Raw genomic sequence first — 22,614 nt, forward strand, 5'->3', positions numbered from 1 at the left:
TTACAGAAACTAATAAAGTATTCTCTAAATAAAAAAAAAACAGTAACAACATATGAAAACAATAAAAAAGAACAACTATTTGATTCATTTGCTATCTTGCAGACTTTGTTATTAATAAATAGCACAGATGAAATCTTCACTCCATCACAGTCTGAGAATAATAAAACCAAAAGACATCCTTCTGTGGAGTTGAATAAAAAGTAAACATGCAAAAAACCCTTACCATTAAAGAAAGGAATAGACCTTACTACGCTATCAACATCAGTTTACCCCAAAACATTGCCCAAGCAGGCAATGACAGAAAGAGGGGAGAGTGAGACGGAGGAGCAATTAAGTGACAGAGAAGACAGATTGAGGGTCCTGGCGTGGATTTGGTAGAAGCTCTAAAGAAACAAAAAGAGGAAGGTGGAAGAGCAAAATCTGAATAAAAGTAGTTGATTTTCTTTTTCTCAAAATGAAAGAAAACTCACATTTTAGATTAAAAGAGAACTGCTACTGCCAAGGATAAATACAGTAAGTCTAGATATGGAAACATTATCATCACCCTTCAGGAAGGAAGAAAAGCTCATTATCAAGGATCAAAGGCCAACTATCCTCAAATGAAGGATATTTTATATTTTATCCTCAAATAATCTGAAAGCCGATTTTTAATCACTGTCCATTCTGGGCAGTGCTAAAAAAGTGAAAATAAAAGCAACAACAAAAACCTTATCAACCAAGAAATGTCATCCATTCAATTATTCAAAATCCATTAGACAATTATTTACAGGTATATGAGAACTAAGATAATTTACCCAAATCAACTATTAAGAGAAGAAAAATGAACTCAATTAGAAGGTGTAGAGGTTACCAAAGAACAGAAATCTTGATTTAAGATATTGGTAAATTTGGGGGTACCTATAGAGAAAGCTGTATAGTGTACTATACTTAAACTTTTTGTTTGAAATAACAGTGGATCACTACACAGTTTTAAGAAAGAAGACCAATTTAGGAGGGAACACTCAGAATGTTGGGCTCCTGTTTACATTAAAATATTGAAGGCTGACCAGAAAAATGTGGAAAGCAAGCTAGACTAATTGGGAAAATAAAGTCAGTATTTTCATTGAATTATAATATAGACCAAATTCATGCAAGAATCATTAATGGGGGATATGATGCTGAGAATCAAGACATGAAAGGGTTTATATTTTGTAATAAAGAGCCTGACTTCAGTATTTGATGTTTAACTAGTGACAGGTTTTAAGTCTCATTCCTCTCTTTTCCCTCTCTGGTCCCCCTCTGAGTAAAAGGATAAGGAGGCCACAATACTCCTTTTATTGGCAGGAGTTTCAAATCCATCAAGCTGCTGCCCACCTATAGGAAGTCTTACCAGGTCCAAGCCCCTAACCATTGTAAAATGCCAGTCTCCATTCCCCGCTCTCTCTCAAGGGCCTGTTTGGGAAGTTGACTGTCCTGCTATCTACCCACGAAGTAAAAAAAAATAAAACATCTTCATTGGAGTAATATATCTTTTCATGCCCTCTTTCTATGTATGTGGCATCATCATTTAAATCAAATTTTGCATTGAGTCCATCCCATTTAATCAGGATTGAGTCCTGAATTCAAGATTATTCCTGTTAATCAGTTTTCAAGTACCAAGTTGTAAGGTAAAAATATACACTGTGGAGAAATAAGACAACACTTTGACTGGGTGATCAAAGTTGACATCATGGACGAGGGGCAGACATACTCAGCGAGTCCCCAAGAATGACAGGCCACTGTGCAGTTTCCCAACTCAGAACACATAATTTAAAAACAACCCCGAGGAAAGATAAATTAAAAACAAGAAAGAGCCCATTAAAAAGGAGAGAGGAGAATGCACCTTTTATTCTTCAAATGTGTCAATATCTTAAAAACAGGGAAGGCTAGAGAAATGTATCAAATTAAAGAATACATGACAACTAAATGCAGCACCTGACTCTAGACTGGAGTTTGTATTAAAAGGGAAAAATACTATAAATGACACTGGGTCAACTGATAAAAATGGAATGTAGATAATATATTTAACTACTATATTAATACTATATTCATTAAAGTTGATGTGTGTACATGTGCTCAGCCATGTCTGACTCTTTGTAACCCCACAGACTGTAGCCTGCCAGGCTCCTCTGTCCATAGAATTCTCCAGGCAAGAATACTAGAGTGGGTTGCCATTTCCTCCTCCAGGGGATCTTTCTGACCCCAGAATCGAACCCTCATCTCGTGTCTTCTGCATTAGCAGGTGGATTCTCTACCACTGTGTCACCTAGGATGCCCACTGAAGTTGATAACTGCCCTTTATTTAAGAAGGTATCCTGTTCCTAGGAAATATATACTTAAGTATTCAGTTTAAAGGGCAATGACACAACACTCTCAAATAGTTCACCAAAAATCGCATGTGTGTACACACATACAGACTATACTTATTAATGATAAAACACAAAATGAGTAAAATGTTAACAATCCATGAATCTAGGTCAAGTGTATATAGATATTCTTTTTATTATTAAAACCACTTTTCTGGAAACTAAACAATTATTTTGAAATTAAAGGTTGAAACAGCTTGCGTGTTCTTCCATATGCATAGTTTGAGAAATAGAAGAAAAACTTTAGTGACAGATTTGTAATCTACTTGTAGAGTAAAAAATTGATGCCTCTTTTTTTTTCCAGTAAGCGGCCTGAGATGACCCCTAAAAGTGGTGCATTATTCACTCAACCCAGAAAACCCCACAAAATCATGCAAATCAAGAGGTTCAAATCGTGTTCATTTTAAGAACACTCGTGAAACTGTCCAGGCCATTAAGGGTACGCATATCCGAAAAGCCACCAAGTACCTGAAGGATGTCACTTTAATGAAGCAACGTGTGCCATTCCGTCGTCACAACAGTGGAGTTGGCAGGTGTGCACAGGCCAAACAGTGGGGCTGGATGCAGGGTCAGTGGCTCAAAAAGAGTGCTGAATTTTTACTACACATGCTCAAAAATGCCGAGAGTAATGCTGAACTTAAGGGCTTAGATGTAGATTCTCTGGTCATTGAGCACATCCAGGTGAACAAAGCCCCCAAGATGTGGCGCAGGACTTAACAGAGCTCACGGTCGGATCAACCCCTACATGAGCTCTCCCTGACACACTGGGATGATCCTTACTGAAAAAGAACAGATCGTTCCTAAACCAGAAGAGGAGGTTGCACAGAAGAAAAAGATACCCCAGAAGAAACTGAAGAAACAAAAACTTATGGCCCGGGAATAAATGCTGCAAAAAATAAATGCAAGTAAAAAAAAAATTGAAGCCTTACTTATTTATAAGAAAAATTTGATAACACACTGGGACATATTTATCCCTTCACCCAATAAGTAATAAATATACATGTTTCAAAACTCATGTAACTTATAGAAAGTGTGAAGGTTCTATACCACAAAGGACCAATTACCACAATTTATTATATTAGAAAACAACAACAAGAAGAACCTTAAAGATTTGGAAGCTTAAAATAACTCATGTGCTATAAAGAAAATCAAACTGGAAATATTCTTGTAACAATTGGATATGCTTATAACTGAATGAGAATCAAAATATCATGTTACCACTGGAAGGAGCTAAAATGGTGCTTAGAATTATAGCCAACTGAATTTATTTTTTTAAAACTTTAAATAAGCATCTCCCTACAAAAGCTGAAACAGAACATAATAAGCCAAATGAAAGAAGATGAAAGAATAAATATGTAAACATCAAAGCATAATAGAAAACATGATGGCAAACTTTCCTGTTGGTAGAACCTGCCTGTCAATGCAGGGGACACAGGTTTGATCCTTGGTCCAGAAAGATTCCACAAGCTGCCGGGCAACTAAGCCATTGCACCTCAACTACTGAGCGCAAGCGACACAGCTAGTGAAGCCTGCTTGCCTATAGCACATGCTCCACGAGACAAGCCACCCCATGAGAAGCCCAAGCACTGCAACTAGAAGGTGATCCTCACTCGCCACAACCACAGAAAGCCTGCTAAGCGGCAAGGAAGACTGAGCACAGCCAAAAACACATATGTTTCTTTTTAAAGAAAACACAACTGTGATTTTTAAAAATGGTAAATAAAGTAAAAAACACTATCTTATGAGCTAGACAAGCTCCAGCTCAGCTTATTGGAGGGAAAATACTGAGAAAAAGAAATGACATCACTGGAGATAGCATAGAGTGTCTGTGTGTTATCTGAATGACAAACATATATACAAAAACATTTTGTCTATGAAACTAGCTCATTTGTACTGGTTTGGACGAACCTAGAGTCTGAAGTAAGTCAGAAAGGCTTCTCTGGTGGCTCAGCTGGTAAAGAAACTGCCTGCAATGTGGGAGACCTGGGTTAGATCCCTGGGTTGGAAAGATCCTCTGGAAAAGGGAATGGTATCCAGTCCAGTATTCTGGCCTAGCAAATTCCATGGACTATATAGTCCTGGGGTCACAAAGAGTTGGACAAAACTGAGTGACTTTCACATTCATTCATTCAAATAGAGAAAAACAAATACCGTATCGTAACACATATATATGGGATGTTAAAAAACAATGGTACAGATGAACCTATTTTCAGGGCAGAAATAGAGACATCAATGTAGAGAATGGACACGTCGGCATAAAGGGGGACGGCAAGGGTGAGACAAATTTGGAAAGTAGCATTGACATACATACACTGCTGCTGCTGCTGCTGCTGCTAAGTTGCTTCAGTCATGTCCGACTCTGTGCGACCCCAGAGACAGCCCACCAGGCTCCCCCGTCCCTGGAATTCTCCAAGCAAGAACACTGGAGTGGGTTGCCATTTCCTTCTCCAGTGCACGAAAGTGAAAAGTGAAAGAGAAGTCGCTCAGTCGTGTCCGATTCTTCAAGACCCCATGGACTGCAGCCTACCAGGCTCCTCCATCCATGGGATTTTCCAGGCAAGAATACTGGAGTGGGGTGCCATTGCCTTCTCCAACATATACACTACAATGTGTAGAATAGCTACTGGGAAGCTGCTGTATGGCACAGGAAGCTTAGCATGGTGCTCTGTGATGACCTAGAGGAGTGGAATGTGGGGGTGGTGACAGGGAGGCTCAAGAGAGAGGAGATATATATACATATGGCTGATTCACATTGTTGTACAGCAGAAACAGCCCTGTAAAAGAACTATACTCCAATTTTGTTAAAAAAGATAAATACAAAAACAAATAAAATGGCTGTTTTTTAAACAAAAATACTAATTATCAAAACCACCCAGAACAGGAGAAAACAAAAATTAGCAATCAGAAATATTTCACTCAATAATTTTTTTTAATCCACCATCAATGACACTAACCAGCAAGGAGTAGATACTTCTTTTATAATGTAATAGATGCAGAAAGTAGGAAAACAAGAGAAAAAAATAAGATAGTATAGTTTGACACCAAACCAAAGAAGTTTAAAAAAAAATTTGACCATTTCCTTTGTCAACACAAGTGTAAAAAGACTGGGGATAGGGTATGCTGCGATTTTTACACTACTCATGAACATTCTAAACCATTAGAAGTCACATGGTCTTAATTGTTGACATACCAGATTCTCCAACTAGGCTGTTAGCATCTCAAGAACAAGCACTGTGAATTTTCCATTTTACAATGGCAGAGAAGGTCTTAAATGGGCATGGGCATAGAATCAGCTATAGAGGACTTTTTGACCCAGATTTTGTATTGTTTTCATTTAGATCTGCAAATTCTGTCCCCAAAGAAAACAATGAGGTATATGTAGACCAAGAAAAGACATTCAGTTCAGTTGCTCAGTCATGTCCGACTCTTTGCGACCCCATGAATCGCAGCATGCCAGGCCTCCCTGTCCATCACCAACTCCCAGAGTTCACTCAGATTCACATCCATTGAGTCAGTGGTGCCATCCAGCCATCTCATCCTCTGTCGTCCCCTTCTCCTCCTGCCCCCAATCCCTCCCAGCATCCGAGTCTTTTCCAATGAGTCAACTCTTTGCATGAGGTGGCCAAAGTACCGGAGTTTCAGCTTCAGGATCATTCCCTCCAAAGAAATCCCAGGGCTGATCTCCTTGGTGCACTTTTTCAAAAACAAATTCTACAGACAATTCCAATGTCCAGCTCTAATTAATAGCTAATATGCTCAAACATAATGCAAGGTTAACACATAAAATATGGTGAACATTTTATGGATCATAAAATATGGTCAATAAGTGCTTGTTAAATAGAACTTAGTTTGCAACAGTCTACCCTCTATTTTTTCCCCTGACTTCTTACAGCCTGCTCAGAGAGACTTAACAATAAAGCTTTAGTTTCCTTAGCCCAAAGGTGCCTTTCCTCATACTGCTCTGAGCATTCAAGGCTCACTCCTTCTGCTTCTCTACCTCACCAAAACCCATAAGCCATGTCAAATCCCCTGGATTCCTGGAGCATAGATGCCCCTGGAAGAACCAGGACCCAGAGATGAAAAACCCTCAGCCTGACAACATGGCTCAGGCAAGAGGAACCACATGAGTACATCTGATATCTTCCTGATGAGATCTGCTCTCTTGGTGACTATAGTATTAAAGGTCTTCATGGCTAGCTTCCTAAGTGATCTGCCCTCTGGGAAGATTCATTTTAGCCACACCTCTGTCTTTTCCTCCTTCCCAACTATGCAGTGGATTTTCTCAAATCTCCAGGAAGGTGTGCATGGATGCTCCTGAGCGTGTCCACTCTAAAGAGCACCAAGCTTCAAGGTGTGTATTAGCCAGTGTGCTGGAGCCCATTTAATTTGTCAATAAAAAGTTTGACCTCATTTATTCTCACAGGCTGATGATCAAAGAACTCAAGGTTACTGAGATTCAAGTACCTTCACTAGTGACAGATTTAAATGGAAAAAGAGACACTGACTTAAGATTTGAGCATCAGACTGTCCTTAGAATCCACCTGAAATGCAGGAGACCCAGGTTCAATCCCTGGTTCAGGAAGATCCCCTTGAGAAGGGAATGGCTACGCACTCCAATATTCTTGCCTGGAGAATCCCATGAATAGAGGAGCCTAGCAGGCTGCAGTCTAAGGGGTCACAGAGAGTCCGACATGACCGAGTGACTAGGCATGCACACATGCATGCGCTAAGACAAAATAAGCTGGAAAATTTTAAGAACTGAAGTTCATTAACTGGCAGTCCTTCCTGTACAATATCTTTGATCAGGTTTAGAAGCAAATTTACTATCATGACTAAGCGAAAGATTGGGAGCAAAGAACATCTTCATTTGAGGTTCAAAATCTGATATCTTTTCAAGACAAGACTAGTTAGAAGTGTCCATCTTCCCTACTTTCCTTCCTGCCTCCACATTCAAATCTCCCACATCAGCTTGCTGATGCTGGAAATCCCTTTGAGTAGAAACAGAGAAAAATGAGAGGGCCAAGGGACCTCCTGCAAAACAGCCTATCCCATGAAAGAAAGATGTCAAGCAGAACCATCTTGACACAGTGACAGTCGACCACAGTGCGGAAGTCCAGACCTTGCACACACTATGACAGCTATTACAGATCCATACTTAATCTGACCCTAGACACAGCCAGATAGGGTGTGAAGGAGGGAAATAGGGGGCAGGAAGAAATTTCTTGATTAACTCAGAGAGGAAAGAATGGTGTAGTTAGTTTACTGGAATAAACTTGGGTGAGCCAAGCAGCACTGCTTTGGGGGCCACCTACTGGTGCAGTACTGAGGGGCCTTCTGGTCACTTGACCATACATCATTGTATAGCCATGACACCAGGGAGGCTTCAGCCCACTGGCTAATACACCCCTTGAAGCTTGGTGCTCTGCAGGGTGGACACAATCACGAGCACCCATGCACACCTTCCTGGAGATTTGAGAAAATCCACTGCATAGTTGGGAAGGAGGAAAAGACAGAGGTGTGGCTAAAATGAATCTTCCCAGAGAGCAGATCACTTAGAAATTTAACTTGTCAATTAAAAGTTAGTTTGACTTCATTTATTCTCACAGACTGATGATCAAAGAACTCAAGGTTACCGAGATATCAAGTACCTTCACTAGGGACGGATTTAAATGGGAAAAAAGATACTGAGGATACTATAGAGCCTCAGACTGGGGGAGAGGGGTGGAGGGGACAGTTTGGGGATGATTCAAGTGCATTACATTTACTGTGCACTTTATTTCTGTTATTACATCTGCTCCACCTCAGATCATCAGACATTAGATTCTGGAGACTGGGGGTCCGTGGGAACTAATTAATCTCTTTAATTAGTCCATCTGATAGACACTGCCATTGTGCAAAAAACATCATTGCAAGAAGACACTGCCCAGCAATTTTTTAAAGAAGTGTTCACATGTTTTACTCCAACTATTACTACCCAGGAGAACAAGAAACTTATTGGGGAAAAGTTCTGGATGAGTCTGCTGCTGGGCTGGAAACAGATTTCTTTTCTGTAAATATTATCTTCCAGTCACTTTGGAAGTGATTTCATCATTAGATTAGGTGTCATTATTCTAGATCCCTCTCTAAAGTTGATTTCTTTTATGACTGAGTCCCTGCTATGTTTGCTTCTGATCTTTCTTCTCTTATTTATTATGCTCATATTCATTTTACACACTGCAGGCAATTCATATTTTTCTGCTTATAATTGCTGAAGCCCATCAACAAGCATTAGCAGATGGCCCCCAAAAGAGCCACACATGCTCCCCAATACCCAACTGTGTAAGCAGTCAATAGAGAGTCTATTCTGGAGTTGCTGATGATTGATCTTTGGGAGGATAGATGTATGCACAAGAGACAATAGGCAAAGAGACCAAAATGATTTATAATTTGTATTGTGTGACTCAGTCTATTAGTGAGATAGAGCAGAAAAGAAAGATCAATGTAATCTGAGTCACTAAGAACATTGTTAGAAAAGGCTAAATGTGTATTGGCACTTGAAGGATGGGTAAAAACTGTAAAGGAGGAAATAAAGAAGTTGGAATTAAAACATAATGTTTGACAATCAATGGAAAAGGAACCTTTTTCCTGTGTTTGAGGAGTTCCCTACTATGTAAGAAAGAATTGGCCAATACAGAAGTTGAAAATACAAGATCTTATTTCCAGTTAGCCCTTTCAGTTTAGGCATGGACACATGACCTGGGTTTGTTATATCAAATGATCCCATCCCAGGCTCTTCATCAGAAGCTGGATGCTGAAGTAAGGACAATTTGTCACATAACCAGCTGCAGAGGAAATCCTCTAAATCAACTTGAGACAAATTTGGGGCATTGTTTTTAACTTCATGACCTCAAAGCTTGGTTTTCTGGCTCTCCTGAATACTCTTTATATGCTACTATCCATTCTTTTAATAAATATCTTCTTTTGAAACTAACCAAAGGCGGTTACTATTGTTTTCTACTAACAACCCCTGAATGAAGGCACATAATGGAACACTAGGTATAGGACAGAGACACATTAGCACAAGGAGGCAATAACCTGGCTTGGGAAAAATAACAGAAAAGGGAGTACCATCTTTTCTTTCTTTCTTTTTCTTTTTTTTTTTTTTTGTTTTACTTTACTTTATTCTTCCTTTAAAGTTTATTGGATCAGTTTCTACTCAAAGCAAAATATGTCGTGGGTCATTCTGTTAATTTTATACATTTTTCAGCATTTCTTAAAGTGTAAATATCCGAGTGGCAGCAAATATGACAAGACAAAATAGTATCCTCATTTCATTTTTTAAAATAAATCAGAAGCATTATCTTAAAGATTTTATTTCATTTTATTGTATTGTTATCTGAATGTTAGTGGAAACTAAGATATTCGGAATAGCCAGTACTAAGGATAACAACGGATAAACTATTCTAATGAAAAAAAAGTCAAGATCAACGATCCTAGATATATTTTCTGTAATCTACTTATTTGTAAAAAATTTTAATTAAAATGTATTCTTGAATATCATGCTCTAAATATCAAGGATATTTTTATTGTATCTAATTTTACATTTGCTGTGAATTTCAATATAATTTATTTTGTTTGAATTTTGCATTTTATGTTAAATTAAGGTAAAATAATTCACCTCTTACATTCTGATGAAAGTGGATTACTTTCCCCCTCCAATCTAGCTTTGGTAAAACTTTTACATTATTTCATTCTTCTGGTTGAAATTCATTAATTAATATCTTTCCTCTTTTCTTTCCCTGTTTGTTCCTTGATAAAACATTGTTATACTTTTTTTCTAGTAGGCAAGTATAAATAAATTTTAATTTTATGGGATGCTGGCCAAAAATAATAGTGTCCAATAAAAAGAGATGATATGTCTATCACTACCCAAGGATAAAAACAGAATTAAATACAATTTATAGAAATTCAGATCTCAAATGTGATTGCTTGGTAGTACATGAAAATAAAATATTGAAAAAGGAATTTGAAAGTGATATTATAGTTCTTGCAAAGTATGTTTTGATAGTTGCTCACACAGGTTAATTAAAAGCCACAGAGTTCATTTCTTACAGTAATCTATAATATCAATTCAATTTCTATATTTCCCCAATTTACATTTCTTTTTTTTTAATTTCTTTTTTTTTTAATTTTTATTTTTACTTCATTTTACTTTACAATACTGTATTGGTTTTGCCATACATTGACATGAATCCACCACGGGTGTACATGCGATCCCAAACATGAACCCCCCTCCCACCTCCCTCCCCACAACATCCCTCTGGGTCATCCCGTGCACCAGCCCCAAGCCTGCTGTATCCTGCATCGGACATAGACTGGCGATTCGATTCTTACATGATAGTATACATGTTTCAATGCCATTCTCCCAAATCATCCCACCCTCTCCCTCTCCCACAGAGTCCAAAAGTCTGTTCTAAACATCTGTGTCTCTTTTGCTGTCTCACATACAGGGTTATCATTACCATTCTAAATTCTATATATATGTGTTAGAATACTGTATTGGTGTTTTTCTTTCTGGCTTACTTCATTCTGTATAATCGGCTCCAGTTTCATCCATCTCATCAGAACTGATTCAAATGTATTCTTTTTAACGGCTGAGTAATACTCCATTGTGTATCTGTACCACAGCTTTCTTATCCATTCATCTGCTGACAACTTCACATGGGCTGATCAAATTAACCAGTGAATACCAGACACTTAAAAAATATATTGCCAGTTTGGATGAAGAAGTGATACCAATCTCTCCTTCTTCTCCCAAGTTGATCCCATTACATGATCATTGCCTGATATGATCATTCTGTCTAGTTGGACAGGCTAGGGGATGATATAAAAACAATTATTTTTCCATTTGGATCTTAATATCCCATCTCTGGATCCCATCAAGACAATCTTCTAGAGAAAAGTTGAAGGTGATGAATCTTAAAATATGCTACATAAACGTCCTGGAAAATAATCCACTGGGAAACTTACTTACAAATGCAGATTCCCTGGCCAGTCCTCCCAAGATTTTTTTCAATAGATTACTGTGGAAAGCCCCAGGATCTTAATCTTAGTAAGTCACCTGGGTTGTCCCGGAACACTTTTACATTAGGGAACCAGTGACCTGTGGGCTCAAAGTGAGTTTAGCACATTATGGAAAAGTACCACTTCATTTCCAGACAGGAACTAGATCTTATACAGGGTTTTCCTTCAAGTCCTGTCCAGCAGAAACAGGTTCTGTTTCTCTGTGATTTGTTTCCTTATTGATCATGCACCAGAATTAGGATTTCTTTATTCTTATAATTTTATCAAAACTGAATCTAATTATCACTTAACCCTCTTCATTTTAATTAGGGATTCCAAAATTAACATTAATATAGAGACTTTGTGTCTTGGCAGAAATAGTTTGCCTTGTTAGAAATAGTTTGAAATGGTCAGCAACCATTGAAACAGACAGTTTAAACCAGAATGTATCCATCATGACTCATGTTAATCCTTTCCATATATGCTAAGGACATCATTCCCATTCACAAGGGATCCAAAGATAAGGGGAAATTAAGTTTGGTGAAAAGGAACCAGGTTTATGGAAAAATTTAAACTAAAGATCATCAACACACTGAGCTTTTGTGGGCATAAACAAAACAGTGCAAACTACACTGTCACCTTCCCATCACATGCTTCTTAATCATGGCAGTATGGATTCTCAAGAGCCTTGTATTTACTTTCTGGAACAGGAGGCTGTATTTGTTTGCCTTGATTGCTGTAACAAATTCTCATAAGCTGGAGAAGTTAAAGCAATAGACATTTCTTCACTGTCTTGGAGGCAGAAGTCTGAAGTCATGGTGCCAGCATCTCCAAACTCCCTCCAAAGGTGCTAGGAGAGAACCCATTCTCTGCCTCTTCCAGCCTCTGGTAACTTGTCAGTATTGACTTAGACCCATATTATATCAACATCTGCTCCTCTGGTCATATCATCTCCTCTACTATGTTGGTCAAATCTCCCTCTCTTCACAACCTGTAAGAACACTTACTGTTCTAAGATCCACCTAGATAATCCAGGATAAGATCCTTCTCTCAAAATCCTTAAACAGATCTTTTGGCATATAAGGTAATATTTACTCTTATAAAAATACTCACAGGTTTTAAGAATTAGGACACTGATGCACATTTTGAAGGCCACCATTCAGGGGTCTTTAGATTTAGGGGGAGACTATATTCTTTTAAATATAAAATTATTTGTGCAGGTGTTTTTTTTTTTATTTTTATTAGATTCCCAAAATGTTCTTGATTCAAAAAAAATTTTTTTTTAATTACTGCTTTAGTAAAAGATGGGGTTGAACAATACTTGGAGAACATATTGAGAAAGTCTAACTTCCTCAATTGCCAATACAAGATTTATTGAACGCTTTCATTGCATCTCCCCCCTACTTCCTTCTCTCTCCCCCAAGAGCCCGCGGGCTACTCCAGGACAGCTTATATGGAACCCACCATTAGGTCCCAAACTAGCAAAAAGGGCAATTGGCCTGTCACTGTGCTGCTTTACTCATGTCACTGCTTATCTTTGAGCCTCAGACACTCATCTCCAAAGACGTGAAACAATCCTGAACAAAGCAATTTTCTAAGGTCTTTCTGGTATCTCCCAAGACTGAGAGATCATTAGGAAGTGATACCTGTCCCCCAGCCCACCATGACTATTTCATGACTTTTACTGGATCAATAAACATGCCTCCAGATTTCCGGCAGTCATTCCTTCCCCATCTAGCTCCAACTCAGAGGAAAAATGAACCAGTTTTATTTTGTTCTAAGAATCTAGGATGGGATTTCTCTCAACAATTAACAACTGTGAAACCCTTCTAATACTGGTAAGGGAGCTTTCAAAGCAGGATGATTATAAGAGCTCCCCAGAGAGAGTAGAGAGGTTAAACCTACAGATAAAACATGGAAAAGATCAGTGTTACTTTATAGTGTCAGGTGGTTCCTCTGGATACCTTTCTCCTTTCAAGGCACCCCTCTTCATTTTAGTGTTCCCTGCCTTTGCATACCACATCTCTTTGGGGTGTCATGCCACGAGGCTTGTGGGATCTTTGTCCCCCAGCCAGGCATCAAACCCAGGCCCTCAGTGGTGAAAACGCGGAGTCCTAACCATGGGACTGCCAATGAAGTTCCATGCCACACATTTTTCCTATTCCCATTTTAGATGATCAAATTTAGTATCTTACTACAAACTCACCTATTGTTTCTAAAGATGAACTGCTATGTAAAGTATGCATATATGCCATACTTGTACAACTCATATTTAATTACCATAACTCACTTCTACTGAAATTTATATCCTAGTGTACAGCTCAGTGTGCTACTTTTTCTGTAATACCAATTAGAGGTAACTACTAAAATTTGAAAAATGCCCATGAATCTGCCCAAATTGTCTTGCATACCTGTGGTATTCATTCTATCTTTGGGAAATACTGCCTTCATTAATTCATTTATCTATTCCATATGTGCCTGCTGTGTACCATAGTCTGTTTCACATCCCAGTAGTAAGTCTCCTAATAACCCTGAGGGATTAAAAGGTATGACCCAGATTTGAAAAGAATTCACCAGTCATGCAAAAGAGAGCAGCCTTTAAGGGTCATTGGAGACACATCTGCTATTATACAGCTGTGTATATTGCATCTCTTGGAAAAACTATTTTAAAAAAGGAAAAGATTCCACAAAATTAACTCATGACTCATAGATTCCTTGTCGGTTTTTCAGTCCCCCCCACCCCCGCACTTAATGATGCTCTACCTAGCAATCAGTTTCGTAACTCAGTCAGACTCTTTACTGTGAATTGGGCAGTTCCAGAAAGCCTAAGTCTCTAGACTGATCACACACTTGCAAAGAGACAGGTAATGCCAAGACAAATGTAACACATGCTTCACTGAATGAGCTAGAGACGTAGAATCAAAAGAGAGCAACTTTCCACACTGGGATGGAGAATGAAAGCAAGATGTCATATAGATGAGAAGTCCTTGTGTTCTTACAGAAGACAAGACTAGAGACAGGATGGACTCTGGCAAGGAGTCTGTGGCCTACATGTGTACAGATCAAGCACCTGGAAAAGAATCCGGGGCTGAAAAAGGAGTCATAGAAAGGTTCTATCACTGTCTATAACATTATTGGACTTAGAGCCTTCTCTTCCACTCTTCCAGACTCATTGCTTTATCTACATAATTTTAAAAGATCATACATGAGTCTTGATACATCATGGTTATCAAAAGTGTAGGATGTACAGTCAAATATACTTGGGTTCAAATATTGGCTTCATCACTTTCTAACTGCGTCACCTGGAACAAATAATTTTGAATTTCAGTTGCCTCGAGCACAAGACCTATGATTGGGAGAATCAAAGAAGGTCATGCATGACAGGAAAAAAGACACAGCTATGTATAGCGGACTTTTGGACTCAGAGGGAGAGGGAGAGGGTGGGATGATTTGGGAGAATGGCATTCTATCATGCATACTATCATGTAAGAATTGAATCGCCAGTCTATGTCTGACGCAGGATACAGCATGCTTGGGGCTGGTGCATGGAGATGACCCACAGAGATGTTATGGGAAGGGAGGTGGGAGGGGGGTTCATGTTTGGGAACACATGTAAGAATTAAAGATTTTAAAATTAAAAAAATAAAAAACTAAAATAAAAAAAAAAAAAAAAAACAAAGAAGGTCATGCATGAACAAATGGTTCAGATTTGGTAACCAGCAAATGTTCAGGAAATGCAGCCAAATCGTCACCACTCTATCAATCAGCCTAAGTCAGGAATCAAACCTGAATAACAGAGAGATGGCGGGTGACCTGAACAGCAAAAAGTGGAAACTGAGTGGACACTTGTAGATAAATCCCAAATTTGAGTTGTAATTAGACGTTTCCTGTGGACCAAGTGCCAAAAGAATCCAAGCGCATCCATCAACCTCTATAGCAGCTTTTAATAATAGGATTCCCTGGGTCACACCTTTGGAGAGCAGATCTCATTCAGCAGGTCTGTGACTGAGCAGGACACTATGGGGCCTTCCCAGGACAGATACCCAGCCCACTCCTCCTGTCCCATGTCCTCCATCTGCCTTTTGTCTGTAGAAAAATTTTAGTCAAACACTAAACTTAGAGAAGTGAACAAATGCAGAAAGAAAGGGCAACAGTCAAGCAAGACAAAATAATAATAGTTTAGTCATTAAACAAACTCAAGAACCTTATCTACTCAAGGGCTATTGGTAATATTCTGAGCCATGTCCTTAAGGTTTTACAGATACTGAAACCCACACCAGGTGGAAGAAGTTAACTATATGCTGCCTCAAAACACGTAACAGACCTCATAGGGGCTGAAGCTAGAAGGTTGTTGATGCTGACTCCTGATTACCTCACCACCAACCAATCAGATGAACATCTACAAGCTGATTATATACACCACATCCCCCTTCACCCTACCTTTAAAAACTTCTCCCTGAAAGCTTTTGAGAATGTTGGGTCTTTTGAGCATCAGCTGCCCTGGACTCCTTGTACTTTGTTTCACCACAACCCAGAGTCAGTAGATTGGCTTTACTGCTTGCAGGTGAGCAAACTCAAGTTTAGTTCGGTGACAGGTCTAAACGGAACTGCTGAGATTTTTACTTTTGAGCATATAAGTAGTTAAGGATAAACACAAAGGACATACAAAAACATTTCTGTCTGTATATCTACAGATGGAACAACTCATTCCAGGATTTTTTGAAAAGGAATTACACTCTCATAGACTCTTTTGCCCTCGTGTTTGCTCGAGAGGCTAGTCCAATGGCCATCAAGAGAGGACCCGACCACTATCTAGGACAGGTCCTCTCGCCTAATCTCACCTGGTCTCCCAATTATACCCTTCCCTGTGCCTCAACAAAAAGCCATGCACATCATAGCCCAATCACATGCTACCTTCAGGTTTAGAGACTTGGAAGCAGCTTGCTTTGTGGTCATACACTCTCTCCCTACTGGCTAATTGTAAAAGTGTAAGGGTCCATACACTTCAACGTGGCTTTCTCTCATGGCCCCACACTCTGGGAAGCTGATTCCTGGCAATGGACTCATCAGAGGAGAGCCAATCCCAGAGCACTGCTCTCCTACAAATCATCTGCAGCATTCAGACTGGCTTTTTAGTAGTTCAGCCGCACCTCCCTCACACTCTAACGCAATTCCTGCCCAGAGAAACCCTGACAAAGATGTAAAATCGGAAGAACACATCAATGAATTGGACCTGGTGCCACACCGGAGAGTAAGAATAGATCAGATCTCCTTTCTGTCAGTCTGCAAGCTTAATTACAGAACCTCCGCTGCTCATTACCCATCTTTCTTTGCAGACTGTGTAAGCAGAGGGAGCAGGGAAGACTTAACAAATGCAGAGGTTACGGGGCTCTGAGAGTACACCCTTGGGACTCTATGAAGTATGTTTCAAGCAGTGGTGAAAAGAAAATCAGCCTGTAAAATTATTTGGATGAAAGGCACCGTAAAAACACAGCTCATTATCATTATCATTAAGCAACTGTTCGGGTGAGATGAGCACAACTCGGCCTCCCCATCCTTCCCTTCTTGGGTGAAGAAAAGGACTGAATCGGTCCCTGTCCAGTGACAGGAGAAAATGTGGCACAGGAGGAAATTTTCACATCTGATTTTTGAGCCCACGGTCCTTAATAGACAATGTACCTTATTCTCCTTTTACAGATGCTTTGAAATTCTTAGGCCAGATTCTGACCCAAGTCCTTGCCTCCCTGAGGAAATGATACACCGTAAAATCTAATAATTAGAAGTGACTCACCCTGGTGTTGACACTGAAGGTGGAAGCACGCTGTGGGCACTGAGGGAGAAGCAGGACAGACAAGCAGGCTTCAAGGCCCAAGGAGCAGACTGGAAAAACGCAGAAGCCTGGCTCTAGCTTCAGGTAAGTAGAAGCACAATTATGCTGATGGACAACACCTGGCTAAAGGGGGCTGGATCATGCCACATCACCATGGAGACTCCTAACACCTCTAATAGGGGGCACATGGTTACCTTTTGACTATTACATACTGAAAGTAGCAGCTCACCAAGAAATTGGGGGTAAAGCAGGGATTCTCAAATTAGCAAGCACCAGAATCACCTGGAGAAGTTATAAAATACAGATTTCAGGGTCTGGAGTTTCTGACTCAGTAGGCCTAAGAACATGCTTTCCCTGTAAGATTGCAGGGGATACTAATGCTGCTGGTCCAGGGAAGACACTGGCAGAGGGTAAGAGGCCAGAGCTGAAAAGGGAAAAAGGATTGGACCTATACTCCTGGTGCACTTAGTAACCTAAAGTCCATCACTTCCCATTTTTGGCCTTAGCTGAGACATCTGAATGAGATCATGCTTCTCAGAGAATGTGTCTTTTCATCAACGACTGAATCAGATGCCTGGGCCCAAGCCCATTTATATCAGAATTCTAGGACTGGTGCCTAAGATTATGTATTTTCACCATCATACCAGCTGATTTTTATAATCGTTAAAGTTGGAACATGGCGAAACTCCAGAACTTCTATTGTATCTGTTAGCTCAAAGAGGCCATAAACTCTGTTGCTAGAAGGAAAAAAGTCATTTTCTGCTCCTGAGGAGACAATAATCATGATCTCCGTGGGTAAGTAAACCTTGGGGATTCAAATCCAGACAGATTATTTTGAAAGAATAAACCAAATATTGGCTGCCTATTAAGATCCATGGAATTGCTTATAAAAGAAACAACACATGCACCGATTCCCAGTATTAAATCCACATTTTTGGAATCAGAGTGGAGGAGAAAGAGGTAAGATTCAAGGAGGAAATAAATAGATTTTCAATCCCCTTTCTCATTTTCCTATTTTTCTCATAATGTTTATCACCTATGTTAGGGCTGTCCATCAAAATAGAACCAACAGAATATACTGAGAGAGAGGAGAGAGAAATAGAGAGAGAAGAGAGAAAGAGAGAGAGGAGAGAGAGAGAAGTTTTATTTGAAGGGATTGACTTAGAAAATTATAGAGGCAGACAACACCAAAATCTGCAGGCTGCAGGCCTGAGTTCCAGGGAAGAAATGATGTTGCAGTTTAAGGTCAAAGTTCTTCTGTTGATATCGGATTGGCCAAAATGTTCATTCAGGTTTTTCCATATTATTGTGTGGAAACACCCAAACAAACTTTTTGACCAACCCAATATAGTTTTTTTTTCTTTTGAGTGAGGTCAATCTTTGCTCTATTAAGGCCTTCAATTTAATGGATATGGACAACCCACACTATGGAGGGTAATCTGTTTTACTCAGAGTCCACCCATTTTAATGTCCATCTCATCTTAAAAAGAAAAAAATAAAAATAAAAAACAAGCTTCATAGGAACATCCAGAATAATGTTTGACTAAATATCTAGACACTGTGGCCCAGCTAAGTTAGTGTATAAAACTAGCCATCATATTACCCTCTAACCCACTACACAGCATACTTATTATGTTTCTTGCCTGTCATATACTGAGAGCATGTAAGTCAGCCCCACCAGGGCAGTGTTTGTCTGCTTCATTCACTAACACATCTCCAGAGTCAGGAATGCTATCTGACACACTGCAGAAATGGTATAACTATCTACTGAATAGATCTTCATACATTATCATCCCCCTCACCTTCATCCAATGTCATATGGTTATTTTGGAAAAGGAAAACTTCAACCCCCATCCTTTATTCCTCACATGCCACGTTCTTTCCATTTCTATTATGAATCATCCATCTTCAGAAATACCTGTAAGTCTCTGGATTCTCCCAAATACAGTGGACGTATTTAGGCATTGAATAGGTCTGTGTACTTTAGAACTCAAGGAAGACCATTGGGCTGTGCTATGGGTATTCTCCCTCTTCTGCCAGAGAAGATGTGAGGGCTTTTCTTCCACATGCCGAAGGAGCATCTCAGCTCTTGTTACCAACAGAAATCTGGGTGCAAGGCAGCCCAGGACATAGATAATGGTGCTAATTGGAAATTATTTACAGCTTTAATATTCCTTTTATACCTTGGCTGTCTGAGTTATGGAATTCCTACTGCCAAATTCACAGTGACAGGCTGTGGCTCCTGTGGTTTCTTCCCCTTCTCCTTTCCTCATCTCAGATTCATGGCCCTGAACTTGCCAGTTATTTATGGATAATTCCTGGGCAGGGCCTTCAGTGGAGGAGGAACAGTGCTCACTTCCAAAGGGCTATAGATATTCATAACCTGTGCAGGAAGATGTTTCAATAACTGACTGTCCAATCCTGTCAAAATGAAACAGAGTGAAAATTGATTCAGCCTTTTGGAGACCAATCGGTGATAACATGGATCAAGAAATTTAACAGTGACCTTTTTATTTGACCCAGTAATTTCACTACGGAGAATCTATTTTAAATGTCAGGAAATATTTATACTCAAAATGCCTATCATGATATTTGTTCAAACAGCAAACATTGGTAACAGTTTAAATGATCAGTATAACAGTTTCCTTGAATTGCAGTTACTCAGTAGAATAAAACAGCCATCCTAAATATCGTTTATAACATGTAAATAAAACTTTTCATTATGTTGAGTGAAAATTCAGTACATAATGTTTCTTCATAAAATATTATCCAATATAAAAATGAAGAAAAAATAAACTTGTCTAAAAAAAATGGAGGGTAAAAAAGACAGGATAACATTATTTTTATTTGGTTAAACTGTGAGTGATTGTCCCTCTTTAAAAATGTCTCAGGTTTTAAGCACAATGCATATATACAACGTTTTGACCTGCATGCTAAGTAAGGATGCAGTCTACTTGTTAATTTTCAGGAGATCTATATTTTAGTAGTGTTTTCTGATGGCTCAGTGAGTGAAAAATCTATCTGCAGTGTAGGAGTCACAGGAGATACAGGTTTGATCCCTGGGTTGGGAATATCTAAAGGCGGAAATGGCAACCCATTCCAGTATTCTTGCCTGAATAATCCCACGGACAGAGGAGCCTGGGGGGCTACAGTCCATGGGCTCACAAAAGAGTTGGACATGACTGAGCAAATAAACACACAAATCTCTTTTACCATAGTCAAGGCCAAAATGGATATTTTCTTTCTTTTTTAGCATCTCCCAATCTCTCTGTCTGAAGCTGGATGCTTTCTCTCTTTCTTTGCCCATTCTTCCACTAAAGAGCCCTTCAGTAGATGAACAAAGTCATTCATTGTCCAAGCTTGGGTATTGATGAAAGGGAGGCAAGTACTATTAGTAGCAATACAGAGACAACAGGTATAAACCAGGAATGTTCAGGGAAAGCAAGAATGTGGGGTCACCTTTCCCAGAGAGTCTCTACCAGGCAAGGGTTGGAGTGGAATCTCATCCACAAACATCCAACAGCTGCATATGAAGGCTTTGGTCTCCTGCTCTTCGTGTGACTGCTGGAATCCCAGGCTAAGGTTCCTAGTGTCCCTCGAGGCAGCCACTCTTTCAGGCTTAATTCTTTGCTTTAGTAGACTGGATTCTCTTGATCTTTGTTTTTGGATCCTGTAAATTGTCCTCAATTTAATCACATGGACCACAGCCTTGTCTAACTCAAACTATGAGCCATGCCTGTAGGGCCACCCAAGACAGACTGGTCATGGTGGAGAGTTCTGACAAAATGTGGTCAAATGGAGAAGGGAGCAGCAAACCACTTCAGTATTCCTGCCTTGAGAACCCCATGAACAGTATAAAATGGCAAAAAGATAGGACACTGAAAGATGAACTCCTCAGGTCGGTAAGGTGCCCTATATGCTACTGGAGATCAGTGGAGAAATAACTCCAGAAAGAATGAGAAGACAGAGCCAGAGCAAAAACAACACCCAGTTGTGCATGTGACTGGTGATGGACGCAAGGTCCAATGCTGTAACGAGCAATACTGCAAGGGAACATGGAATGCTAGGTCTATGAATCAAGGCAAATTGTAAGTAATCAAACAGGAGGTGGCAAGAATGAACGTTGACATTTTAGGACTCAGTGAACATTGACATTTTAGGAATCAGCAAACTAAAATGGACTGGAATGGAAAAATTTAACTCAGATGACCATTATATCTACTACTGTGGGCAGAAATCCCTTAGAAGAAATGGAGTAGCCATCATAGTCAGCAAAAGAGTCCAAAATGCAGTATTTGGATGCAGTCTCAAAAATGGCAGAATGATCTCTGTTCATTTCCAAGGCAAACCAGTCAATATCAAAGTAATTCAAGTCTATGTCCCAACCAGTAATGCTGAAGAAGCAGAAGTTGAATGGTTCTATGATGACCTACAAGACCTTCTAGAATGTCTAGAAGGTCCTTTTCATTATAGGGGACTGGAATGCAAAAGTAGGAAGTCAAGAAAAACCTGGAATAATAAGAAAATTTGGCCTTGGAGTATGGAATGAAGCAGGGCAAAGGCGAATAGCATTCAGCCAAGAGGACACACTGGTCATAGCAAACACCCTCTTCCAACAAAACAAGAGAAGACTCTACACATGGACATCACCAGATGGTCAACACTGAAATCAGACTGATTATATTCTTTGCAGCCAAAAATGGAGAAGCTCTATACAGTCAGCAAAAACAAGACCAGGAGCTGACTGTGTCTCAGATCACGAACTCCTTGTTGCCAAATTCAGACTTAAATTGAAGAAAGTAGGGAAAACCATTAGACCATTCAGGTGTGACCTAAATTAAATCTCTAATGATTATACATGAAAGTGAGAAATAGATTTAAGGGACTAGATCTGATGGAGTGCCTGATGAACTATGGATGGAGGTTCATGACATTGTAGAGAAGACAGGGAGCAAGACCATTCCCATGGAAAAGAAATGCAAAAAAGTAAAATGGCTGTCTGAGGAGGCCATACAAATAGCTGTGAAAAGAAGAGAAGCAAAGAGCAAAGGAGAAAACCAAAGCTATATCCATTTGAATGCAGAGTTCCAAAGAATAGCAAGGAGAGATAAGAAAGCCTTCCTCAGTGATAAGTGCAAAGAAATTGAGGAAAACAATAGAATGGGAAAGATGAGAAATCTCTTCAAGAAAATTAGAGATACCAAGCGAACATTTCATGCAAAGATGGGCTCGATAAAGGACAGAAATGGTATGGACCTAACAGAGGCAGAAGATATTCAGAAGAGATGGCAAGAATACACGGAAGAACTGTACAAAAAAATCTTCATGACCAAGATAATCACGATGGTGTGATCACTC

The 22,614-nt window shown here is 39.5% G+C and overlaps 1 pseudogene; it reads left to right on the forward strand.

Moving 5' to 3' along the window:
* Nucleotides 1-206: 206 nt before the first annotated feature.
* Nucleotides 207-3,267, forward strand: LOC128051054 (60S ribosomal protein L17-like; annotated as a pseudogene).
* Nucleotides 3,268-22,614: the final 19,347 nt, after the last annotated feature.

Source organism: Budorcas taxicolor, chromosome 7 (genome assembly GCF_023091745.1).
Source record: "Budorcas taxicolor isolate Tak-1 chromosome 7, Takin1.1, whole genome shotgun sequence".
Lineage (NCBI taxonomy): Eukaryota > Metazoa > Chordata > Mammalia > Artiodactyla > Bovidae > Budorcas > Budorcas taxicolor.